We start from the raw sequence: 25,120 nt of genomic DNA on the forward strand, positions 1-25,120 counted from the left end.
TCATCAGTGAAACTGACTGGATTCTTCACCCCTGGCAAAATATTTGAAAAGGGAACTTGAACTCTTCATAAAACATAAATCATAATGCAGAATTGATTGATTCTGGCCAAGACCAAGATTTTTGAGGAAAGAAGTTAACTGTGCATGCCACAGACAAACAAACATCCTGGCTACTTTTGAATCCAAGAGGCAGAGAGACAAGTTGCGAGGCCCAGGCCAGGGAGGAAAGTCTCCCGAGATTGCCAGCTGAGATCGAAAAGAAAGAAAGACTGTAAGGAAACAGTCAGAAGAAGAAGGAGAGAAAAGACGGGAACTAATCTACTCTTTTGATCTGACAAATCCAAGAATTTTGAAAGACGAGTTATTAACATTTGCCATTTGGAAGCAGATGACAAAGGAAGAAACTGAGAGGGGATTCTGAGATAATGGCTAAATCACCAAATGTCAGAACATGATAGGAAATCAGTCCATGTGTCCTGCGACAGATGAACAGATAAAGAAAATTTTATAAGCAATGAGATCCTATTCAGCCCTAGAAAGAAGGAAGTCCTGCCGTTACCGCATCTTGCGTGGAACTAGAGGGCACTGTAAAGTGAAAACAGCAAGAACAGAAAGACAAACACCGTAGGATCTTGTTTAGATAGGAATACTTGATTTCCTATTAGTAGAGAGCAGAATGTGTAGGGAAGGGTCGGGAGGAGAGCGGTGCAGAAATGTTGTTTAATGAGTATAAGAAAACAGGTAAGAAGAATGGGTTCTAATAATCTCTAGCATGTGGAAGTAACTATGGTCGATGATAACTAATTGTACAATCCAAAAGAGCTAGCCGAGAGAACTGTGAACATTTCCAGAAGAAATGATGAAGGCCTGAGGTGAGAGACACTTTGCATTCTTACCCTTTAGTATTTACAATTATCAGATATTGACTAAAAATCAATTTTACATTAGCAAAGAGAAAATTATATATTTTAGTGATTCTCACAAGGTCCCAAGAGCCACTCAGAGGGTCCTGAAGATCACAAGTACTTTCTTAGCAGTTCAAAGAAGACTTTTTACATACACACGCTTTCATGGCATTCAGCAGAATTTCCCACAAGCTATATGGCATATAAAGATAAAATACAGGTGCATATTTTTAAATTTTTTGCTCTCTTGTGTTAAGCTAAACATGCAAGAATTTTCCAGAACAAGGTATATATTGTAAAGCAATGCTACTATTCTTATTTTCAATTTGTTTTAAATTCACAATTATTTTGTAGGAGATACCACGTTACTTACATTAATGGGCAGTTGGTTTATTGATGTTTTTAATAGTCCACAAAATTTACTTTTAAAATTGCATAGTTTTAGTGTTTGATACAGTTAACATAAGTAGAATTAATCATGCAGACAGAAGGCTTTTAGCATTGCCAATAATTTTAAGAGTGTAAAGTGCCTCAGACAAAAATTTGGTCACTGGGGAGATCTCGAAGGAATTTCTGAGGAAAAGGACAAAGGACAAAGAAATGCGGAGGGAATCTCCCGGGGAACCAACTGCCCCACTTGTCCCTGTGGCTTTGGAATAATATCTTGAAGAACACCATCCTTAACAAGCCTCTCCCATAGGGACGTGGTGTCACCATTTCACTGAGGTTTTTCTATCATTGGGTAGAAAAAGTCCCCTGCTCAATTCCCTCCTAAAAGGTACACGGAGTCACTCCGTCATCTGCACTTTACTTGACACGCCTTTTGTGCGAGTTACTTTCCTCACTGCTGGGACCAAACACCTCACAGAAGCACTTGTGTGCGTGGAGGGGACGCAGATTTATTTGGGATCACAGTTTCAGAGGAAATAGTCCACCATGGTGGGGAAGGCAAGGTGGCTGATGTGACTTGATTTATGGTGGCAGAAGGGGACTTCTAATATGGTGCTAAGTAGGAGGCAGAACACTCATGACTCAACCAGAAGCCGATGCCATCCTCAAGGCCTACCCTGAGGATAGGTGACTCTCTCTCTCTTGGAAGATAGGCTTCAGTCTCAAAGGTTCCCCCAACCTTCTAATACAGTATCACCATCAGCTGATCTCCGGACTCACGTGCCTATGGGGAAATGTTCATGTCCAAACCGGAACAGCTTTCTTACGCATCCATCTGGTCCATGCCCAGTAATCAATTGCATATGTAGGAAGAGGATGTATAAGAACCAAGCACGTGTGTCTAACCACAAGGGAGGCACTGTCATAAGACAGCAGCACTACGACCAAGACTTTAACAACAGCAGCCAATGTCCCAAATGGGAGCAGGAACTTGTCCAAGGATTACACAGTGGATAGACTCGGGGAATGAGGTTTCAACTCACTGTCTGAAGCTGATGCCTCCCATCCACACTGCTGCATTTTACTGGCCCACTGTTGATCACTGCACAGGAGAAATGCGTTAAGATTTGAGGGGGCTGGGGGATTGCTTTCTAGATCCAGAGGAAGCATAGCATGGCGGTTACTGGCATAGACAACGGAGCCCAACAGCCTCAGATGGTACCCCACTCACATCCCAGTTCTACTAGGACTAGCTGTGGGCAGGAATCAAGTCACTTAATGTCTCTTGTATCTCAGAGATAGGTGATGAAGTCATGTAGCAATCGTGTGGTACTTAATGGCATTTCAGTTCCTGGCAGACCATGCATACAAAGATAGTTCCATAAATCATAGGACCTAGCAGCATGATAGCTATCTCAGTTGCTTAAGCCTATGTTGTTCACCAATGACAAAAACTTTCTAAGGACATACTTCTCAGAACGCATCTCCATCACTAAGAAATGATGGCAAGCATGGTGGCAAGATTCGCAGCCTTCCTGGATTGCTGTAAGGACTAAGAAAGTTAACCCGTGAAAGAGTTGACATTGTCAGGTGTACACCAGGTAGCAGAGATGCTCTTGATCATCCTTACAGTGTTTTTATAGGCCTTACAGAAGTTGTACTGGCTCAGGCTTTTTGACTTTAGAAAATAGAACCAATCTTATCTGCCCACTTATGCTAGAGACTTACTGAGAAGACTGCAGGGTCTTAGTGTCCCTGAAAGAGTTTTCCTGAATAATTTCTATGCAAATAAGTCACTATTGCTGGGACTTTCTTGGGTATGAACTCAGAGTGTGATGTCTTTTTGGAACAGGGAGTTTTCTGGTGGGGGAAAGAAGTGGCCAGTGTTGTTGCTAGCTGGAAGGCTAGAAGCCAGTCACCACAACCAATAAATTCCTCATTTGCCAGACATCAACCCAAACCACATTTCAAAAGCAGGGCCTTTGTCCATAAACACTCACATCTGAACTAATCATATCTGATAGGTGAGAATAACTCCACCTCTGTGAGATAAGGGCCATGAGCTTGGGCCATAATATAAAGACGAAAGCCAATAGGAACTGAAACCTGAATTCTCTTCAAGATTAATACAAGATTAAGAAGCAAAGGTCAGCCTGTAACAAGACATTTCACAACATTCTTTATGCAAACTTAGACATTTAGTTATGGCTGGGCCAAAGTGGTTCTCTTATTCCCTGGTTTTTCATTGTTAAAAAGTTTTAGCCAAACTTGAATCACTTCCTGTCTTAACAAGAGCAATATGTCTTTCTTGTTCCTCCTACATTGTTAATGTCCAAATCACTACTGCTGAAGAAATCCCCCTTGCTTGTTGCCAAACACATATCCCAAAATATTAGATGTCTGCTGTTGTTAAAAGTTACACATATGTATGAGCATGAATGTGCTTGCGTACAGACACAGACTGTATTACCGAAGTCCTTATGAATGCTTACCAGCACATATTACTACTTCACGTGACCTAGCTACCTGATTCCTTTCCCTGCTAGACCATAAGTCCCATGAGGGTAGAGTTTGGGTCTTTTCATCCATTGTATTAGTATTATATTAAATAAAACCTGGAAGCATATTCCACACTGGTTGACTGGATGGTTGGACTGCTTAATTCTGTCCATTTAAAGGCCCTGTGCCTGGTTTCAGTGTTTCTCAATCCCAGTGTTTTCTTTTTAATATTTTCTTTTTCTCCATCTCAGTTCTTTCCTCTGACCACTTACGGTTCTTCCTCCATCTTTTCCTCTCGCTCTGTGTGTTCACGAATACTTAAGGATTAATGTTAGGCTTCTCACCTGACCTGGATGCCTTTGAAGTGGGTGGGAGCAAACTTAGTCAAGAGCTCTTCAGAGTTTTGAAAAATGGAACAAGGTGCTTCTCAGGCCTGACTAAGAGAGCCCCTGGGCATGACAGAGTGCAGGCGAGAAAGAAATATCCTGAAGTCTAGGTTGTCAATCAAAATCTAAGACCGATACTAGAATAGACCTCCTGAGGGGTGCACAGCTCCTAAGAACAATTACATGAATGCAAATACAGCTTCTAAAACTCTTAGGAATAATCACAGCAATGTGTGGCTGCATGCAGCCTAGCAAGAGAGCCACTGTATTGCCGGGGCCTGGGAAGAGGACACTGGTTACTGTCCACTGAGAATGGCTTCTTCAGACTCTAGAAAGGGTGATTTAGCATAGGTGGGGGCCCTGGGAGATGGCATACCACAGATCCTCTTAAGTTTTGATCATCTTTCTTTTGAAGAACAGATCAGTAGCACTTCCCCCATGAGGTCTTATTTTCGTGTTGCTGTTGTTCATTACTGTGAGCCCTACTTCCCAAACCATAGGAGGAATTAACCCAACCACATCGCCTGACATCTCAACAACAAGACCACAGTGGGTCAGGGAAGACCTGGTATTTTGTGCTTCTGTCTCTATTCCCCTCTTATCTTTCCCTGTTCATGCCACAATGGATAGTCCCACTGACGAGTGTGACATCACTCTGAACAAATCTTCAATACTACCCATGACCCATGCTAGAAAATTTTCTCTTTACTCCCTTGGACACTCAAGAAACAATCACAGAACTACCAAGGTTACCGTGGGCTGTATCCAAAAAGAAAGGAGACATTATTTTGTGTGCGCGCCAAAACAAATCCTAGCTAAGAGTACCTGCCGGTGTAGAAATTATGAAGGAAGATGTGCTTTTCCCACTAACACACTGTTCCAGGGAGAAGAAACACTATGGCAAACAATCTGGGAGTTCCAGATGGATGTGTGGTAGCTAAGAAGAGCCTCCAGGAGTGTCACCCAGTTGCCACTATTGAGAGACGCGAAGGAGACTTTCCCCAGCTTGGGGAACAGTGTAGTGGCACGTGACATTTATTTGAATGACCTCACCCAGTGGAGCCCTTCTTATTTCCCTCTTACCCTTCCAACTCCTTCCTCTTTCTTTCCTCTTTCTCTCATAGCTCCATCAACTACTACAAAGCCCTCCAAGACTCAGTCTTTGCTTTCTGTCAATGGAGAAAGACCTCCATGGCACAGATTCCCATATGTTCTCAAGACTTCATTCACAGGCAGCCTTTTAAATGGCCATGTAATATTTTCGTTTGTAAAGTATTATATTAACCTCATTCAGAATTATTTCCCTTAGCCCTTTCATCTACAGATCTAGTAATAAAGCCTGTTCTTAATGTTAATATCTTATTAAAATTTTGATTTACCCAAATGTCTTAAGCATGGGACCCCAGGAATATTTATTTTGAGAAGCTAAGCATTTATAAGATAACTCATGTGTCATACTACTTTTACAGCAAACAAAAACACAGCTTCACGTGCACTTGAAACTGAATAGAGCAGAAGATGATGTTCTGAAGCCCAGCACAGAGTTTAAGTCCACAATTGCTCAACGGTTTTAGCACATACAGTTGGAAAAAAGGACCAGGACCACCCTTGTGAACCTAGAACATATCTATTTCAAGAAGAAGCCTAACTTTAAAACTGTATCAATTAAAAGGAAGTCCTAAATGGGTTGATAGGAGGCACTAAAATAGGTGGGTCTTTGCTAAAAGATAAATGTTGCATTCGGGCCGGCATCCTTGTTCCATGAGAGTGCAGAGTCTGGGATTGATATTGGGTCTTTCCTTGATCACTCTCCATCTTTACCTGTTGAGACAGGGTCTCTCACCGAACCTGAAGCTCATCAATTCAACTAGACTGACTGATCAATCAGATTCAGGGATCCTTCTGTTTACACCTCCCTCCCCCAACCAGGGCTAGGCTTACAGTCGTGGACTGCCATGCCCAAAGTTTTAAAGTGGATTCTGGAGATCTGAACTCAGGTCCTCGTGCCTGCAAGTCGGGCACTTTATTGACTAACCAATGCCTCTAACTCCCTTCCCCAAGTATGCTGTTAAGCATCCCAAATTGAACTTTACACCTCAACAGCTATGGAAAAAGGTTAGGTTAACAGAGCACAAAGTGGACCAGGAGGTCTGCCTCCCACAGAGCTATCCAGGAAGGTCCCTCCCAAGTCTGGCAGGAAAGACTCACAGATGGAGAGATAGAAAAGGAAGGCAAGAGCTCAGATCTCAAAGTAGATCCCCACCTCCAGTGATGATTCCACCTCTCCCAAAGGAGCCTGAGAGAATCCACCCCTCAGAGAAGACAGACTCACTGAGACCTGCTACAGCTGGCTTACAACAGCAGCCACACAACTGTGAGAGCTGCCATCAGCAAGAAGAGATGCTGCCAAAGCTTCTGGACCACCGACAGGGCCTAAAGCTGCCAAGAGAACCCCAAGAGGCCTGGAGAGAGGTCAGGAGACTTGAGGCCAGGGCTTAGGAAGGCCCATGGTTAGCTGGAGACCAAAACTCCTAGCGACACCAGATGTGTCAGGTCATATGCCTAATGGAAGAAAACTGTGGCTTTTGAATCACCATGGACCAAGTAAGATGTAGGCAATATTTCACTAAAGCCAACTCCACAATCCCCGTAAGACTAGACGGATACTTAGCAAGAGAGCCCCAAGAGGGGTAACCCTGGGAGGCTGTTGAGCAAGATATACCAAGATTTGAGAACCCCTGCATTTGGCGAAACCCCTTGGCTTGAGCTAGACACTCCGGAACTCATTTATTCTTATCCTTAAACAAGATATATTAGCCATTAAACATTTTCCTTGTGGCCATGGTTCGTATGAAGCAGTGTGCTTGTCTTTGAACTGTATTTGGAAACAAATCAGACAAAATCCCCACTTTGTGCAAGGTGCGGACAAACAACACACAGTCACCAGGATGGAGGGGAAGTTACACAGTGAGCCAGAGAGCGTGCCTGGGGAGCTCCAGCCTTGAGGGCAGGTATCTAGTCTTACCAATCTAATCCCACCTCTCTTCCCCACCACTGCAGCCTCCCTCTGTAAGATGCTGAAGGCTGGACAAATAAACACTAAGCAGGTCTTCAAGAAACTGACAGTTCACTGGGAATGTACACTATGGGCCTCCCACGGGCAGGATGACATCCTCTCTCCCATCCACCAAGTATTTCTCAAACATCTAGTCAAACAAGTCCATTACTAGGCACTATATACATAACACATGCATCACACACTATACACACTCACAAAACCCATACCACACACAACATACAAAACACACTATACATGAAACATAAACTATATACACTCACTAACCATATACTATACTGGCAACAGATGGACTACACAGAATCCATCCTTTAGATTGCATACACTCATCAGATATAGAATATCTACTGCACACACCGTACCAATGTACACAACATACTCATTTACACAACAGACTCATATTACATATACAAAACACATAGAACACTTATGTTATATTATACACTCAAAAGACATACAGCAGACATACATACAGAATACACAATATTTTCATTAGAGTACAAGCAATATACACAGAACACATGCTTTGAAAACAGCATACAATAGACACTTCCGCAACACACACACAATAAATATGCACACCACCTATACGTTAACACAATGCATAAGAAGCACACACCATCACCGTAACACCCACATACTCACACATATTCACACAACACATCCCTCAAAGTCTGGATATGAAAATACTTTCACTTTAAACACCACGGAGGAGTGTGGGCTGCTGAAGCCAGATGAGCGCTGAAATTCTTTGGTCAAATGCACAGGGCAGTAAATGAAAGACCTGATAGTCGGGGGGAGGCTTTGGGGTTGAGCTGTTCACACGGGCTGCCACAGAACTCCCACGCAGAGTAGTGAGCACAGGGATGATTTGTAGAACGGAGAATGGAGATTAGGGCTGGGCAAGGGGAGACAATGGGAGATGTGGGTCAAAGGGTACAAACTCGCACTGATAATGATCTGATACACGAACTTGGCAACTGGATGAAATACTTTTCTCACAGCTATGACAAAATACCCAATAGCAACCAATTAAGGAACTGTGTGTGGGTGATGGTTCCGGAGAGAGTTCAGCTCATTATGATGGGAAATGCAGAGCCATGTGGACGAGGAGAGAGAACAGGCCCAGAAGCAAGGGTGACACCTGTCTGTCCATTGCCTTGTTCAGTTGAGCTGTTTGCTATGGAAACCAAACTGCTGTTTCTTTGAACTGCCCAAACTGAGAGAATACAGTCTGTGCAGTCATGAACTTCAAAGGCAAGCTTTTAATGACCTACTTTGGTTAGCCAGGCCCTGCAAAGGCTTCTCTACCTTCAGATTAGCACTGCCAGTGCCAAGGGGATGGCTCAGTGGGTAAGGTACTTGCTGGACATGTATGAGCAAGTAGCTGGGTTTAAATCCCCAGCACACAAGTGAAATCCAGGTATGGAGTCATACGTCTGTAACTGCAGTGTTTGGAGGCAGGAGGGTGAAGATGGGTCTAAAACAAAGTGTTAGCCAACTGGTCTACCCCAAATGGGAAGTTCTAGGTTCAGTGAAAAACTATGTCTCAGAGACTAAAGCATAGAGTGGTAGGCGCTGATACCCAGCTTCCACCTCTGGCTTCTAACCGTGCACCATGGGTGAGTACATTCGCCCCCACATCCACGTGCACACATATGCACCATACATATTCACCACACACATGCATACACACACTAAATATTAAAAAAATGATAATTAGAGCCAGGTATGGTGGCACATACCTTCAATTCCAGCACTTGGGAGGCTGAGGCAGGCAAATCTCTGTGAGTTCGAGGCCAGCATAGTCTACAAGAGTTCTAGGACAGCTCAGACTGTTACAAAGAGAAGATCTTTCTCAAAAAAATAAATAAAAATAAAATAAATAAATGATAATTAGAAAAATAGTCCCACAAAGTGAAGTCTTAAAACTTGAGCTGTGGGTGACAGTGGAGATTTAAGTCATAAGTGACGTTGTCTTGTGCATTTATTGGTCATAAATGTTCTGCACACAGGAAAAAAAAATGATTGCTCATATAAGATGATATGCCAAGTGGCTTGATTTTCTGGGCTCATTTTACAATAAATAAATTCATTGTACCACCATAATACGCACCTTAAAAAGCTGCAGCTTTTGTTTGCCAATCAAACTCAATGTAGCTAGGAAATTAAAAGAAGTAAAATCTATCTACTCAACCAACTGCTAACAGCCTGTGCTCATCATGTAATTTCCGTGAAGTCCCTTCAAATGAAATCCCTGTTGGGCAGAGAAAGCCACCTGGCACCAGGCTCAGCACATATTTCCCAATATAACAGATGAGTGTGAAATCTCTCTGAGACTGTCTCTGAGTCTCCATCCAGAAATTAATCTCGTGTACTTAAGTTCAAAACAATGGGCTACAGACTACACATCTTCTCTGACTTTTGGTGGGCCAAGGGCAGTGTGATTTGGTTCCCATAGTGAATAGCCAGGCTTCCCCAGGCAGCACAGAATGTTTTAAAAGTAAAACCCTCCACAGACAAGGGAGTGTTTGGAAAGTGTGGTAGGAGCTTACATTTAAACTGTGTTTAAATTCGCCAAAGAAAGGTATCATCTATAATAATGCTAGCACGAAGATTTTATCCTGGCCATGCCTTAAATACCTAAATTGCTACTTGCAGAACTGGCTCTGTGTTATTTTGATAAAGCTAAATGCATATGTAAAATAAAGTCTTCTTCTTGTCTTTTGAAACACTGTGCTTACGTGGACTCCATAGTCAGCATAGGTCTGTGACCAGATGCATGGAGATGTCCATCACCCTGCAAGGAATTCTCTGACACCAGCTGGGTGTTCCGCAATTCAGTTCAATTCTGATACTGACAATTGTTCATGAAGACTCCAGAAGCAGAGAGCTTGGTCACAAAAGTCAGCCTCTGATGCTGCAAATACTGATTGCCCGGGCTAGGTTGTCACCCTCCGCTGCCCCAAGTCAAGGTCCCTACACCTTCTCACAGTCTGGGATAGCTTCAGAACATAGGAAACCAGTTCAGATATTTCTCATACAATTATGACTATGACAAAGAACACAGATGTGCAGCCAGATGATGAGAAACAGAAGGCAAGGTATGTGGGAAGGGGCTCAAGAGGCCATGCCAGGTAGGCTTCTCATGATGTGTTCAACACCCAGAAACTCTCCCAACTCCCTGTTCACACAGAATCTTCACCACTTGGGGCTGATCAAGCAATCAGTCTCCCCTCGCTAAAGCTAGGGAGCAGGCAGAATGCTCTGAGCTTCTCAACCTGGTTTGATCTTCCTGGTGCCCAGCCCACCACACCTAAATAGAATGAGAATGTCTGCTTGTTTCTCCTAACATAAAGATACTTCTTCCAATCAGGAAAGTTTAAGGCATTGGACTTTCAACTGGGTTCTGTGAACAGGGAGAAAATGGGTTACTGTGTATCTATGCGTGCCTATGTAGAGACATAAAGAGATTCTTTGCAGGAAAGGACACGCACATATTCTGTTTCACCTGAGGTCTGATTTTGATGGAAAACTCCAGGAGGTAAACACTCTGATACTTTTCCAAGGTCTTAATAAAACAGATTGCCTCTTGAAACAAGGGCTTGCTTGAAACATGGGACTGAGCAAATGTTTTCTACCCAGCAATTTCCACACTCAAAGAGCCTTTAGGAGAAATCCATTTAACTTTTCTGTAAGGAGACTTCCCAGGCCTGAAATACATCTGCCTACATTCATCTAAATAAACCAAAGATTGGGGAACACGCAGGAAAATGGCCATGAAGACAGTCCCAAAGCGCCTCTTTGAATTATAAGTAACTGAAGCCCCATGCTGGCAACAGTTTCTGGATCCAGGAAATCCAAAGAAACTAAACAGTGATGTTTGCATCCATTATACTTTGTGATGTCTACAAAGCAGCCAAGTGCTAAATGCCTCTGAGGGAGTATCCCTTCAGCTGCCTGGAAGTTTGGTTGGAGCAGCCTAAGGGGGGTGGCCAGCACTGCCCAGTGTGCTTCCTGTGATGACTGGTAGCTGTCACAGAGCAAACACTTTGCTGTGGTTATCTTTTGCTTACCCCACAGGCTGGCAGGGAAGGTGTCACTATTTTAGGTGCGCTCTAAATAGGACAGAAGTGATTGTTTATCTAAAACTGGGCGTGGAGCTTGAGGGGGAAAAAAGCAGCTAATGGGGACTGGGGTGGCTCAGTGGGTAAAGTGTTTGCCATATAAGCCCAAGCACTTAAGTTCCAACCCTAGCACCTATGCAAATAAAACTGAGCACAGTGGTGGGAATTCCCGGCCCTGGGGGAAACTGGCCAACCAGAAGCTCACTGGCCCACTAGCCTACCTCAAGGAGTTTCGGGACAGTATTACCCATTATTTGAAACCAACTCATGAAAACTTCCAAGCCTTCCAAGAGAAGAGAGACACCCAAGACCTTTCACTACATTGCTCCCTTCCGCAATTGGGTGTCTACCCTTCATTGTGTGGTGAAACAGCACCTTCTGAGTGTGATTGCTTTTTATTCCTTATTTATGTAAGAGTCTTTCAAATCCAGCCAAATGCATGTCACAAGGAGGATTATGAATCGACAACAAAGCACGAGGAAGCAGCATCAAGAAACTACAAGCATGCCAATCTGACATGGAAAATGTCATATTTCTGAGGGCCAAGTCAGGCCGGCTAACATGATTTCACCCCTTTCACCAGTGAAAAACAGAAAACCCAGATGGGAGAGAGGAGTCCAGACCATCCTTTTCTTCCTTTGTGTCCTTCAACACTTCTAACACAATGTCAGGCACTGAATAACTAGATTTAGCTAGAGAGAGAGATCTCAGCCACAGGAAAATCAGTCTCTCTCTCCCTCCCCTTCTTACCTCCCCCATTCCCCTTTACCTCTCAAGCACTTTCTTATAATTAAAATTCTCACAGTATATATTTATAGACATTCAAAAGCAAAAAAAAAAATTCTGATCATGCTCAAATCTGGATGATTCTCACACTTTTTTTCTTATATTTGGAAAATAAAACAGTCGTTGACATTTTCCGAGGAGTCAATGTAGCCCAGCACTGTACAGTCCTTGTGGCATTCACCACCCAACCTCCAATATCACTTTTCCTTTCTCTCCTCAGGTCTTTGCTGCCACTGCTAGCAGCACCAAGATGATGCAGGGGCAGAAGAAGGGCCCTCTGCTTCTTAGGAGCAGGGTTAAGAACAGAGGAAGTGTTAGAAGCTAGAGGGAAGGAGAGAGGAGCGATGAATGGGGTTGCCTAGTACTAGGAAAAGCCAGACCACCGGCTTGCCTAGTCAATGCCACACTGAGGCCGCTCCCCTCTCTTCAGTTCCTTCTCTCCGACCTCTGTGCGCACATATGGAGGTTCCACAATAACCTCGAATTCCAGTCTTTTCTTCAGCTTACTTGTGAAAAGGGTCTCTTGTTGCTCCTGGCTGCACAGTCCACGCTAGCTGGCCAGAGGCCTTCGGCGGAGTTTCCTATCTGTCTCCCATCTTGCTGTAGGGTGCTGAAATTACAGAACTGCACTACTGCATCTGGCTTTACGTGAGTTCTGAGGATGGAAACTCATGTCCTTGTATGGCGAGCGTGTTACCTACTGAATCTTCTCTCAGCCCTGGGCCTTCTGTTTCAAACAAGTCTCTTAGTTTGTCCTTGAGGTGGCTATGGTTATTAAGTGTCCAGCCTTTGTCCTACCCTTGCAATTTCCTCTTAGAATACCTTCCTCCTCCTCTTCCTTCTCCTCCCCTCCTCCTCCTTCCCCCTCTTCTTCCTCCTCCCCATCCTCCTCTTTCCTCCCAATTCTCTATCTCCTCACCCCCGAGACTCCCAAAGTAGATTTTAGGACACTCCCAAACTCTGTCCCTGGAACAATGCAGGGCTCACCACCCCCATCCCCACCCTGCCTGCGGTCCTCTGCATCCCTACTTTGCTCTGCCTGTGTTGTCTTCTCTTCCCTGCTGCTTGCTAAAGACACTTAAAGCTATTTTCTATCCAGCTAAGGAAATCAGATGTTTAAGTGTTTGTCAAATGAACACAAGCTGCCCTGTTTACATGCCTACTGCTCGCCGTTCCTGAGGAAGTGGGGAGCACACTCAGCAGGCCCAAGCTTTCCAGAACTTCCAGGGCCAAGGTCTTCTGAGAAACGGACTTAAGTATCCCCCAGCAGGCAGTATTTGGCAATCCCTCTAGACACGCTTGATTTAGCCTGCTCCTTGTTTACTTGGGTAATTGACGGGCTTAATAGATGTCAACTCCAGGGTCAGTGATTCCCAAGCCGTATTGTGCAGTGAAGGCCACAGTATAACCACAGAGTCCTGAAAGCCTTGGCCACCCTCGGCCCATCGTGCACAAACCCCTGGTGGGGGTGAGATCCAGGCCTTCGTGTTTTCAGGGCTCTTCAGCTGATTTCCACGCTGCACATGGCCAAGCGAGAGTGTGTGATGTTGCCTGGGTATGATCCCAACTATTTCCCATCCATTGCTGCAGACCAAGGCCACGCCAGGAAGAGAGTTCAGGTTTCGCTGGAACAATTAGGTGTGAATCCTGCCCTACAAGAAGCGCCTGCCTCCTCTGTCCGACTTCCTGCCGTGTTACACAGTCCTGTGAACCTAGTTTCTGTATGCTAGGGCACACAACCTAGTTTCTGCATCTAGGGCACAGAACCCTGCCAAATTGTTAAAAAGCATCACCTTGGGGGAAGTCTCAGTGTAAGGCTGATGGTCCCCGCTGCCTGTGATTCCCCTCAGCTATTGCCTACAATAGCAAGAACTGTAGCCTTTCTTCTTCTCTATGAGTCAGCCCAGGAACTCATATAGAAAAGTGCTTAAACCTTGAGGGAAATTGATTCAAACAGGTAGTTACCGCAGGTTCACATGAGATTTGAAGTCAAAGAAGTTTCGATATATGTCCTGTCACTGCTGAGTGCAATCATAGGGTAGAATTATAATTTTTTTTCCTCTCTGGGGAAGAAATCCTGAGAAATGAATGTCCTTTAGTGACCAGCTAAGACAAAGGCGATGCTAATGGTGAGACCAGATTTTTGCCCCCCCCCCAATTCTTGTAAAATTTGTTTAACTAGTCCACAGAAATTGCTAGTGGGTTTCCCATGATGCCTGGATGTATACTTTATTATTAAATAAAGTACACATTGGTTTGGGCATAAATTATTGTCAAACTTTTCAGAGGCTTTCTGCTGATCCTTTCTGGGACTGAAAAATAAGACTTTTACGTGATACCTTTTAAAAGAGATAGTTTATTTACAGGTGCCAATGGGGGTAATATCCACCAGGGTTGGTAAAGGGAAGCCTGAACCTGCTTGGTGTTAGCAAGCTGGAAAACTTATGGCCCAGACACTGTTCTCCTGTAGACTGACTCGGAGTCACAGGGTCTCAGCTCGCAATTTACACCTTCCGATGCTCTTTCAATAGACATTGTGCTTTGTGTTGTGAATCTGGATCTCTTGCTGGGCTGCTAGTTTGCAATGTCATACTTAACCAATGTTGGGCAGCTGCAGCAAGATTCCTAATCAGCCAGGTTGTCAATCAACAGTCACTCGAGGGTCTGCTGTGCTCCAAGCAGCGGTGTTTGGCAAGGCCAGCGGATTGTGCGCACTGTCCAGTAACAGTTCCAATTTATGTTCCGTTTCTCAAGATGTAACCCCATCACAAAGTCAAAAGCTTCAATACCTCTCTTTAAAAATAAACTTTATAGGGACTCGGCAGTTAAGAGTACCTGCTACTCTTGCAGAAGTCCCGATTCAGTTCCCAGCACCCATGTGGTGGTGACTCACAGCTATCTGTAGTTATGAAAGGAATCAACACCTTCTAGTCACTTCCAGGAGCACATATATTCATCAGACATACATGCAGACCCATAAAACAAAAATATATAAAAAAAATCATATTAAAATATTTAGAAAATACGTTCACAAACTACTGTTTGTTTTCCTTGGGTCACTTTGTCATTTCCGCAAACTTTGAGAGTCCAGAATACCAGCTTTCAAATCCAAAGTCTTCTGTTGATTTTCCCAAGAAACATAACTCCTATCCCCAAATCCCAGTTTCCCTAGGAAGAAACTGAAAATTACAAAACCCATGGGAGAAATGTAAGCAATGCCTTAAGAGCTCTCGGATGTCACACAGAGGAACTGGATGTCTGCTAACCCTTTGTTCTGGGGTTTCCTGGTGAAGCAGTCCCTAGACCAAGAGGCTAGGCCAGAAGGTGCAGCTTCCAAGACTAGATGGCCACTCATCCATCTCCAGAGCAGCCAGCGAGGTCAACAGGCCAGCAAATAAAACTATAGGCCAGAAAGCATTTAAGAGTGGTTGACTCATGATTTCCAGTCAAGTTCTACAATTATAGAGGCAACATCAACCTCTGGGGGCATAATTATGGCTCTGGAATGTGTTGGCTTTGTGGTTACGTTGGGCTATGCTCTGGGAAGCAAATGCCTGAGCAGCCCCACTGCTAGCCTCAGACAAGAGTAACCAATGTAGTGCCAAGAGGTTCAGTGTCTCTACAGAAAAGCCATGTTCAAGTCTAACAACCCTCTGCCCCAATGGCAAACGAGCCAGGTGCCCACAAAAGACGTAAACATGCTGCCATAGCACTAGAACAATGTCCAATGTCCCATAGCACTAGAACAAAGTCCCATAGCACTAGAACAATGTCCCATAGCACTAGAACAATGTCCAATGTCCCATAGCACTAGAACAATGTCCAATGTCCCATAGCACTAGAACAATGTCCCATAGCACTAGAACAATGTCCCATAGCACCAGAACAATGTCCCATAGCATTAAAACAATGTCATCGCTTGCTCTTTGGCTGCTCTGGTAGTATTCAGACAAACCTTGGCAGAAATCCCTGGGAAGATGATTTATTGTTATTATTATTATTATTATTAAAATCTGTTCACATCATCGTGAGGCATGGTGTCTCAGTTTTTTGCGACTACTGTAACAAGTGACCATGGACAGAGTGGTTTAAACAACAAATGAATATTTCCCACAGTTCTGGAGGCTGGAAGTACAAGGTCCGGGTACCTGCAGATCCCCTGTCCAGTGACAGCTCGGCTCCAGGCTTGCCAGCGCCCGCCTGGCTTCTTGTTGGGTATGCACATGGCCAAATAAAAGCTAGGCAGCTTCTAATTAGCCTCTGTGCTAATCGCATGTATGAGGGCCTTAAGCTCAGAATTTAAGTATCTACAGGAGACCCTGCCTTCGAATATCAACACACGGGGATCAAAGGCTAAACAAGCATCATGCATGGGTTGAGGAAAACCAAACACCAAGAATCCCTAAATCCTAAAGTATGTGTTTTGATTAGAATTTCTACAGATACACGTCAAGCTTTATTGTTTCCTGGACTCCTGTTTTGTAAAGAATTGGCTTTTCATAGCCATACATTCTACCTTCATGTGTTCAGACAACCACGGGTGGGAAATATCCGAAACAAATATGTCTGTGCTGACCATGCACAGATGTTTCATCTTGTCCCTATTCTGTAAACAGTCTAGCATGATAACGTGTGCGTAGCATTTACACTGTCTAGATATTAGACTATGTAGAAACAGTGTAAGGAGTACAGAAGACTGTATCTGGAGATATATTTTGTGTAATAGGTTGATCATTCTTGAACTTTGGTGCCTCAGGAACCAGTCCCTTGCAGACAACCAGAGGCGACTACACTCCCCTTACCTCCCTGATGCACGATTAATAAAAACCCAGGGTCAGAAACTGGGGTTCAGTCTGAAGATCTGAAAAAGCAAAATAGTCACTGGCTCTTACCTCGACCTAGTCTGAAAGGGTGATCCTGCCTCCCGGAATCTCAGAATGAGACTGTCTGAGAGCTGTCTACCCCCTGTCTTATATTCCTCTCTAGGGCTGGGATTAAAGGCAAGCAGCACTGGGATTAAAGATGCGTGTCGTTGTGGCTACTGGGGGGGATTAAAGGTGATTGTTACCATAATCTGGTCTATAAAGCTGACCAGTGAGGCTGTTTTACTCTCATATCTTCAGGCAGTCTTTATTTATTAAAATACCACTGAAATGCCCCTACACCTCTTCACTCAGTGCTGTCGATGACACCTTGAGGCTTCTGATGAGTCTGCCTGGAGCAGTTCTGTCTGGGTCATGTGTTTGGAATTAGCTTACAGAGTCACTTCTCAGAAATAACTCTTGTCCTCCTCCCTGGACCAGAAGACAAAGCTGCTACAATGTTAGCTGTCCTGACAGCTACCCACTTGCTGCCCAGGTACACCTGGGTCCGCAGAAACCTGCCCCATCACTGCTTCCCCAGGGTCACATTGACTGAAAGCCGTATACCAAACATCCCCACTCCCACACACAGACACATTAACTCTACCCTGCCCTGGCCACAAATGATCACCTAGGACAGTTTCACCCTAGAGCTGGGACTGAGTGTCTGATCAAAACCGTGTTGTCTCTTTCATAACATGGGCTTAGAATCACTGGGAATGTAAGCCCTGGTCCAGCCCACACCCAACCGCCACTGTTGACTCATAAGTAAATCAGCTCACGGTAATGGTCCAGAGGGAGAGATGACTTGTAAGAGAATTCCAGCTCACTCTCTCTGTGGTCGGCAGGACTTCCTAGAAACTTTGTTCAGCTCTAAAGGATAATTGTCCATGCTCATTGTTCATCAAAGTGGATAAGTCTTGGCCTCCCCATTTGTCCAGGCAGTGGTGCTGAGGAAGAGGTGACCATAACCCCACCCCCAGCTATAGACAAGGATCTAAAGGACGACACACACAGCTTCTCCAGGTCTTGAGATGCTGAGGATACTATAACACCAGGCAGAATCTCAGGGAGATCAGCAGCCATGATCACTAGGTCTAAGTTTTATCTGGTACCCTCAAGGTGGCAGGACCCTCCCGAATACCCCCTCTCTGCATTCATGTTGGTAGTCAGTAGCCAGTTCAGGCTCACGGTAGACTGACAGCTGCTCGCAATTTTCTTCTTTTTCTTTTCTTTTTTCCTTTCTTTTTTTTTTTTTTGTATGCTCCCATGGGCCTCATAAAAACTAGGTTGGGCAGCATGAACCTGTAACCCCAGCACTGAATGGGGCAGAGACAGTGGATCCTGGGGACCTGCTGGCAAGGCACTCTAGCCAAAATAGCAAACTCCGGGTAGAAGGGAAGACCCTGTCTCAAAAACAAATGAGAAAAAGAGCAATGGAAAAAGTCACCTGACATCAACATCTGGCCTCTACACATGCATGTAAGAGTGAACACAGGCACGAGCATGCACATGCGTGCACGCACACACACACGCTTACTGAGGAAGCATAATGTACATAGGGCAACACTCTCAGATATTTCTAATGGGGCTGCTCATTGGTATCAGCCGGCAAGGAGTGAATGGGAAATACGCATATCTGAGTCGCATTTGGCCTACAGGACCGTGTGCTTGAACTTGTGCAAAGTGACAGGGGCAGGCTGTTGTTCATTGCAATCCTAATGAGGACAGCAAAAGGCTACAAACAACTTCATTGACCTCCGGGGAGTTAAAAATGCAGCTTGTTAGACACAGAGACAAGGGACAGAATTGTGTGCCCTGTAAGCAGAGAAGTAGTGGGCACCCATCAAACAGCCCCCAGGAGAGCAGCTGTCATGAAAGGCCAGAGAAAGAAGGGGCTGCAGAAAGGAGAGAGGTGAGGGACACTTTGCCAAACAGGCTCTTAAAGCACAGAAGTACGTAAACTGTGTGTCACCTACTACTTAAAAAAAAATCAGTAGCAACACAATATTCTTTCCATCTAGATGATGCCGGAAGTTACATTTATGAAGGAGATGTATAAAGACCAATAAACCATCTGTTGTTAGTACTTAGGTATCCTATTTTGAAATTACAAGGTTTTGTTCGGGCTGGAGATGTGGCTCAGGGGTACACCTGCTTGCCTAGAGTGCAGAAGGCCCTGCATCCAGTCCACTACACTGCTGGTAAGGTATTTCTGTTCAAAACTCCAACAGTTCATGGAAACATTTAACCACGAGTAAACAAAAATCCACTATAATTGTGTTCGTGCCCATATCATAACCAGGACAGCTAAGCAGAGGGAAGACAGAGAAATTGTTCCTGAGAAACTGTAACTGGCTCCATTCCTAAGCCTGCACCTCATCCTAGCCTTCTCAGGGAACCTCTGAACTTCCTTGGAGATGGCGTGGAGGCTCTGCAGATGGAAACAGAAAACAGTTCCCTGCCTACTTTAAGCAACTATCATTTTTATGTTGAGGACATAAAGCGAATACCCAGACAGGGTATTCAGCCCCTCTCGACTCAGAGAAATTAAGGATGAGCTCTCCCTCACCTCCACCGGAAGGCCGACTTGCCTGAGATTGCTGCCTCAATGCCTCCCAAGGCAGCAGTACTATGATCTTAGGACTTTTGATGGAAGAAGCACGAACAATAGGACCCAGCTGTCCAGAACCCGTGGTCCATGAGTTTGAAGCTAAGCACACTTGATAGAGGCTGATGGGTTGCATGGTGGGCTATTTACTGACTTTCTGGGTCTTGGCTTGCTCCTCTGGCTCAAGGGGAGAAAAATAATGAGTATCCTTTACCTGGCCTGGGACAAAAGTGTCTGAGTATGTGGGATTTTTTTTTTCTCTTCACATCTTGGACTATGTGCGTGACGATGAAGAGACACCTTGAAGACGAGATCTAAATATAGACACGAGATCCACCTGTTTGACCTGCGTGTCCCGCGCACTATCTGGCAGAACGTTTTGAGTAATCTTTTGTATGAAGCAAAGTTTCCTGAGTGGAATTTTCCATTTGTGGCATCATATGAATGTGGCTCATAAAGTTTCAGCTTTGGGATTCATCTTTGGTGATGCTTAAGTTCATGAGAGAAATATGGGATACCATGTATTTTTTAAAATGAACGAAAGAGAAAACCCATAATATGCACACACACCTAAGTGAACCACAGGGACTATAGTAGCCCAGAACCACATGACATGGCATCTTCCCTGAGTCCACTGGGCTCCAGGGTAAGGCTGTGTGCACCAAGAATCCTACCTCTATACCAACTTCTGATGAGATTTTACCCAAGTCACTTCTCTATGCCTCAGCTTCCTAACCTTCAAAACAAGCTAGCAATAATGGTTCCTCCTGTGTGGTTGTAAAAGGGATGGAGGCTGGGTCTCAGGTCTGCAAGTGCTTTGGCCAGCAGAAGCTCTCATCCCCCAGGACAAACATCTGCCAGGTCCTGATCGGCACAGGAGGGCTGGGGAGAGAGTCAACCTCTCTGTTCTCCTTCCCTTCAAATCATGCTCTGGTCAAGTCCCCGTTTCCTTGCTTAGAAACACCCGTTAAGAACTTCACAGGCACACTCAATAGAAAAAAAAAATCAATCTGGTCACCCCAGAAAAGCCCTATCTGGGATGATTTAAAACACAAAAACAAAGCATACAGACGGCGACGATGCCTGTGAGAGGCTGGCATGATGTCCTAAATGCACACGGACGACAAAGGACAAGTTGGAGACTGTTTTTATCCCCAGCATTCCACGTGCGGCTGGAGCAGAGCAAAGGCTGCTGCTGAATCTAAGTCAACTTTAAAGACGAAATAAAACCACAAAAATGAGGTGGTCCTCCCACCACCACAGGTAAAAGTCAGAGCAAAAGAAGCAAGCCCCACCCCCTCAGCACACTTTCAAAGGAGGTCACAGACCTCTGAAACTGGGTTGGCAGCAGTTACGGTAAAAGGTCACTACTTTGATGTTAAATAACCAGAAAAAAAAAAAAAAGATAAATTTAACCCAAAAGACAGAGAAGCCAGTTTCCAGAAAGGCTTTCTTTCCCAAAGTCAATCAACACAATGAAAATGCCCTTTGCCAATTATTCAGGCTAGCACAATTCAGGTAGGTAGGTAGGTAGATAGATAGATAGATAGATATAGATAGATAGATAGATAGATAGATAGATAGATAGATAGATAAAATCAGGGCTAGTGACAATTTGCCAGATTGTATTAATACATAGGGGATGGGGACTTACATAGAGCACTCCAAGGATAAATTAAGCAATGGGTTCTACCTCTAGGGCCTTATCCCAAGGCAATATTCACGAGGAGCTGCAAAGATTCAACTGCTATGATGCTCTTTATCATAGTGCTGATAATAGAGAAGAAAACAATGTCTCGTGGACCAAATAGATCAAATAAGATTTGCAGCATGTTTTAAAGTGTGGGGCTCAGCATGTGTGCCGGGACACACGTGGGCATGTGTGGAGGCCAGAGGGTGTCCTCTGGTGTCTTCCTCAACCATTTCGCTACCTTTTTATTCCACCCCCAATTCTGAGTCAGGGTTTCTTACTGAACCTAGAACTCTTCAGTTGGCTAGACCGGCTGGCCTGTGAGCTCCCAGGCCCTGCCTCTCTGTCTCCCTGGTGCTAGAGTCATTGACACTGGCCGATACACCAGCTTTCGCATGGGTGCTGGATAACTAAATGCAGTTCCTTGCCCTTGCACCGTGAGCTCTCTCTCTACCCACTGAACCATCTCCCCAACCCATTGGGGAGAAATCCATTGCTATGAAAAGTTGCTCACACTATGTTGCTGGAAGGTAAATTAGGGTAATAAAATATAAATAGTGTGGGTTTATTTCTTAAAAATGCAGACATATCCAGAAAGCAAGATACTCACTAGCGGTACAGGTTAAATCTCCCGTATCTGAAATGTTTGGGACCGGAATAGTTTGAAATATTTACACAGTCTTCAGCCATTGAGTCTTCATAATCCACAACACTGAAATCTCTGAATCCAGACTGAAACAGTCAGACCAGATTTTTCAGACAAAGGATGCACAACGGCTCACTCACGTGTTCCTCTTTCAAGTACGTGTCGTTCTTCTCTATCTTTTATTATCTGTATACACTTACCTGTGTAACCATGAACAAGTACTGTCTGCCAGTTTTTGAAAGGCAACTTCTAGAAACAGCCCTTCACCATAAGGGCTTCCTTGATAACGGTAGTCATGTTTTTCTTCTAATTTGACTGTCAGGCTTCTGCCAGTAAGGTCTGTGGGCCCTGACTCTTATGTGCATGTGTGGTTGAGAATGATTTTATGAATCTTTCAAAAATGACTTACGCTACTAGAGGAGCATGATAATCTCAGAAAGTATTCCCCAACCTTCTGGACAATTCTCATTTCCTCGTTTCCCAACAGATCATCATGTTTATAGTGAACACGGAGGATTGGCACTGAACACAGCCCACAGGAGGCCAGTTCGTAAATGCAGGCACATACCAAACACTTTAGTCCTTGACTGTCTTCACTTTTGGGGGAATTCCTCCCCACATGCTAGCAATCCAAAAGCTCACCAACACAGCACAAAACAAGTATCATTCGCAAAATAACTTGGGATCTGTGAACCTCAATCAAACTGAAGACAGGACACTTCATTTTGTTTCCCCTCCCTCCCTTTGTTTTCTTATTTCCTGCCTTTATTCTTTCTGGCTCTGCCCCATTTTTGTTGTTGCTGTAGTGATCAGAGATATAACTGGTGAGATACAAGGTTAAGGCGTCCAGGAAGAAATCAGGGCAAAGCTGACACTCCTCACTGAGAGTACATACACAGTCTTCTCTAGCGCCATATACACCACTTCCCAACAGGGAGCTCCAGAGTGACACTCTGTCTCCACAGCGAAACAAAGAGGAAGGCGTGCACATGGTTTTAAGGCTGTGTTTTAAACCTCGTTGAGGGAAGTGTGCGCAAGTGATGCCTACAGAGTACATAATGACTCCATAGGGAACCAGCAGCTCCCGGGGATAACTACGCAGGGCCCTCAACAAACTCTCGAGTGAGAGCATGCCCCTCTAAACGGTGGCCACTAAGGCGAAGTGATGCCTCAGTTCTCATGTCCACAGCGGCATTTCAAACGACCTCACGAAATGCCCTTCCCCTTATAACCATCGCCACTGATGCAAAGCCAAGACTATGATAACATAAAATTAGCAAGGTGTAAGTGGTGTGAACGGGTAAGGAGTGTGCACATAAGGCCTAAATGCACTTACACCACCATACAGTATCCATGTATTTCATAGTGAATCTCCCACATAATGAAACCTAGTCACAGGTGATCTTAGCATGCTCATGCACGCATCTTTATGGTAAGTGTGCCCACAGAGACGCAGAATATCAAGAAACCCCACGTCTCCTTTCAGTGAACAAAACAATGTTATCTTTACTCTGATTCCGTTTGTCCCTCCCAACTAGCTCATCGGCGTGTAAGTAAACGTCTCTACTCACCCCAAAAAGAAGGAAAAATACTGAGACAGAAAACCATAAAGCAAAGCGAGCCATCTTACCGCCAGTGTGGTTCATGGTTCAGGGCACCAGGAACTCTGAAGATCACCCAGCAGTTGTTCTTCCCGGGATGAAGTCTGCTGACCTGATGCTGGCTATTCAAAACAAAACTCCCTTTTGTGGTCAGTCCTGGACAGCGTTACTTGTTTCTTTCCTTCTAAGAGAGCACTGGGCCGGGTCTGGGGGGCAGCACAGGAGTGACAGCTCACATCTTGTCAGACGACCCAGAGAAAGTGGGTTCCTGATGACGCCTGTGTCAGAACCCTCTTGGGGCTTTAATCCTGCCGTGACACATCTGGGGAACTATGAACAGGAAACGCAGAGCTAGGCAGCAAGCCAGAAGCATTCAGCAAATGTGCCAAACCCTTATGAAATGTTAGTACCGTGACTGCACATAAGTCTCCCATGTTTCACAAGGCAGGCTTTCTCTCCTTGTCTAACCTCACATTAAGTCTAAATGAGGCCACTACCTACACCTGGTCTAGAGCTACAGACCTGCTCTGTGTTCTACACAGACAGAGCCTGGCCTGGGATCTCATCCCATCCCCCTACACACACACACACACACACACACACACACACACACACACACATACACACACAGGCTGCAGAGCAATGTCCACTAAGACAAGTCCCCAGGCAATATCATAAGACTTCATTCAGTTCGACAGAGGGATAGGACCCAGGGCATCACACCTGCCAGCCAGGTGCATCCTGAGAAGGAGGATAGGGCAGGGTTTTCTCACGTACTGCCTCTCCTGGGCCCTGCACTCAAGAGAATGCTGTCAGTGTCACATGAGCCTGGCCTGTCACCACGCTGATCTTGACTCTGTCAGCACAGCAAGCAAGTCCGCTAACTGCCTACTCCAGGACTGAGAAGCCCTGTCAACAGGCCTTGATGGGCATCCTGGTCACTGTCATTACCCTTTCCTAGATGTCTTTATGCAACTCCGAATGACTGTCACACTCACTGGAGAAGACAGTGGCTGACCTTTGTTATTGATGTGAATGCCTGAACCCCTTTGCTGCCACTTTTCTTCCATGGGAACCCACACAGAATCTCTCCCCTCCTCTTAGTATTTTCCACTCTTCCCTGGAGAACAGCCCCTTGAACACGCTGGAGTGATGCCGCCTCTTTAGATTTTGCCTTCTCTCTGCAAGGGCTTGCAGGGATCTGGGTCAGGCTTTCTCTGGGAAATGGTTTTCAACCCGTTTCAAAGATGAGCCTGCTATATTAAGTTCCTTTCCCAAGATGCCTTAGCCGGGCAGCAGTGGAGCCCCATCTGCTGTAGCTCTTTGAGTTTTAACCTTGATCCAGACGAATGGTTTGGGAACAGGGTTTGTCTGGTCAGGAACTGTGCGGTTTCCTAATAGTCTACCTCACCCTTCTGGGTGCCCTTTCCTGGAAGGCCTTGTGCCAGGGAGCCACCAGGCAGCTGTAATGAGCTGGTAATTAACAAAAGCTAAAGATCCAGGTAGGCACAGACAGGAAAGACTGCAACCCTGAGAGACTG

General features: G+C 44.9%; 1 protein-coding gene across 2 annotated transcripts in view; it reads right to left on the reverse strand.

Moving 5' to 3' along the window:
• The window catches only part of Il1r1 (interleukin 1 receptor type 1), a 66,708-nt gene extending 42,841 nt beyond the window's left edge, over positions 1-23,867 (reverse strand). For both annotated transcript variants that reach the window (XM_041655708.1, XM_041655705.1), the window contains exon 1: positions 23,609-23,867. The gene's annotated coding sequence lies outside the window, so the exon portion shown is untranslated. The remainder of the gene's footprint in view (positions 1-23,608) is intronic.
• Positions 23,868-25,120: the final 1,253 nt, after the last annotated feature.

The sequence above is a fragment of the Microtus oregoni genome, unplaced genomic scaffold (genome assembly GCF_018167655.1).
Source record: "Microtus oregoni isolate MIOR12 unplaced genomic scaffold, Mior012 000007F_ref0000211, whole genome shotgun sequence".
Classification (NCBI taxonomy): Eukaryota; Metazoa; Chordata; class Mammalia; order Rodentia; family Cricetidae; genus Microtus; species Microtus oregoni.